Here is a 2,675-nt window from a genome sequence, read left to right as displayed (position 1 = left end):
CCCATACGGAGGGAAAGGCGTGGCCAAAAGCCGTGTCTTCCAAGCGCTGCTTCGGGTGGGCTGCCATCTGTCTGCAAGACTTCTTTGTGTGTCCTTCCCCCCTCCCGAGTAGCGTGTTGTAACGGCGTACGAAACCCTCGTCTCCGTGTAACGGCTGCGCCCGAGAGCAGTGGCAGTGATTGGGGGACGGGTGAGCAGCGGCAGCGCGGAGCCCCGCGCCGGCTGTTGCGGCAAAGAACGGTTCAGCGAGCTGCAGTTCAGAACTGGCGTGGCTTGGTGATGACGCTTTGAAGTAATCGATCACTGGTGAAATCTCAGTCTGCAGTCTTAACATGCAAACATCGTCCTGCGAGCCTAGGGAGCGAAGGAAACACTTAAAAACACACCGAACTCAACACTTCCACCAAAATTTACAGAGTGCAGTACCCACTCAGGTGCCAGGGGTGTTTCCATCAGTGTCAGCGTCACGTCTGTACCTGGATTCTCTGCTCAGTTCTTAGGCACAGGGTCCTTGCTGCCCAGTCCCTGCAGGCCTCCGGGGCTCTGTGTGAGTCCCAGGTGGTATCACCACTACTACCAGCAACAGGAGTGTGGGGGAAGCTGGGTCTGTGGGGATGTGGCCTAGTGTTGGAGGGGGGAATGGGTCCTGCTGGTGAAACACCCTGTCAGTGCCGTGGCACTGAATTCCTGGTACCTTCCTGTCCTGTGGGAACAGGGAGAGAGGTGAAATTCAGTCACTTACTTTAATCTATGTGAATGCTGCCAGTGCTGCTCAGCATGTTTTGCTGTGGTTAATATTAGTGGGTCAGGATTTTCCCAGGCTGATGAGTTGTCATTATTTAACCCCCAGTGCAAGGAACTTTTTAAATTTTATTTTTTAAGTAAAAAGGAGTGGAGGTAAATGTAGATTGTCAGTAATAATCACATCTCAAGTAACTGCTTCTCCAATTTCTGGATTTAATTTGAGATTGCTAACGTGTGCAGAACTGTGATACAGCACAGTTTGGCACTACGGTAATTGTGTGCTAACAAAATACAAGCCAACGATGCTGGCTTAAACCAAAATCCTTTTGCAGTTTTATGTATGTGAATGCACGCTGGTCTGTTTGAAGCAGTTCCCTCCCACATCACTGTGAATTAGTGATGTCCTGTTACATACAGGCTCTCACTGTGCAGTGGGACCTGTGAGCCAATGGTGTGTTTTCCTTCATTTGTTATGCTGTTCAAGTTCCCTTACAGCAAACTCTGACAGAATGTGGCTGTGATTCCATCTCGCACCACAGAGTGCAGTGAGTTCTCAAGAGAGATGAAGCGCTGAAAACCTCTGTCTGTCACTGCTGCTTGTCTTTGTTCTCCCCTCAGCATGGAGGCTGACTGCCTTTGTAACTTACTGTGTAGCTTTCCCCTCTGTTGGCAGTAGGGAACTCTACTAATTGTAAAAGAAAAGTTGTCCACTTAAAATAGTGCAACTTCTCACTGAACATTTTGGATCCAGAGCTCTCTATTCTGGGTAGAGCTTACTTCCCTGTTAATGCACCATTAGAGAGAACACCACTGTTTTATCACTGGTGTAGGATTCCTTATGTCAGTATGGTATATGATTTCTCTATCCACTGTCTTGTATTAAAAAGAGATGGCAAAACTAGGAAAGTGACGTGAGAACTGTTGTCTTTTGAAATCACAGAATTGCCAAGGTTGGAAAAGCCTTCCATCTAGTCCAACCATCCACCTACCATTAATACTACCCTACCAAACCATGCTTTAAACATGTTCTTTTCATTTGGGTGAAGATTCTGCTCCCACCTTCTCCAGATATCATACATGTAAGAGAGAATAGGGCAAAGCAATTCAGAACATGTTGTTCAGTGACAGAGTTTATCAAGTTCCTGATATGCTGATTCCTAACAGTTTAAATACATACATCATTTTTTTTCTGTACAAAAAAGCAAACAATAAAACCATAATGACTGCCCAGGTCAGCCTCCAGCTGGGCAATCAGCTACACTCATTCTGGTCCTTCGTACAGGGAAATGCAGCTGAGCTTACCCTGAAGTCTTGCTGAAATTGTTACTTAAAGCTAAAATTTGATCTGTAGCCCAGGAAAGCCATGCGTATACCACCAGTACGGTGAATGAGTGTCATATGTCTCTGTAATTGTTTTCATTTTCTGAAGATTTTATAGCTTTAGGCTTAGCAGGTGTGAGCATGAAGTAACATAGCTACGTTCCTAATGACCACTGCTATAGAATTCTGTGTGACCCAAAGGTTACATAGGAGAGCAATTTTGTTATCATACACCTCTATAGCTGATGGCTTCCTTTAGATGGTAGGACTCGGCACCTGGAGCAGGTTCTTGTGCTGTCCTGCAGTGTTAGTGCATGTCTGACAGTGCTTTGGAACTTTTCCACTCCAATAAATTGTGGTTTTGTTAAGAAAATTAAGTTAATTTCTAATTCAATAGAAATCATGCCCTTTTTTCTTGTAGCAACTGCTATGAGGATCTTGCTTCCTTGATATCAGAAGGCTTAAAAAAAAAAAAGTTTAAGGCCTGGCATAGTGATAAAATTATGAAATAGCCTCCTCCCTTTTACACTGTAGATTTTAAGTTGTGTATCTCAGTCGTCTTCTCATGTCTTGATTCCTCTCCCTTTCCCAACCTTTTGGATATCTTTTTT

The sequence above is a fragment of the Meleagris gallopavo genome, chromosome Z, assembly GCF_000146605.3.
Source record: "Meleagris gallopavo isolate NT-WF06-2002-E0010 breed Aviagen turkey brand Nicholas breeding stock chromosome Z, Turkey_5.1, whole genome shotgun sequence".
Classification (NCBI taxonomy): Eukaryota; Metazoa; Chordata; class Aves; order Galliformes; family Phasianidae; genus Meleagris; species Meleagris gallopavo.
Note: the sequence above shows the minus strand (reverse complement) of the source record.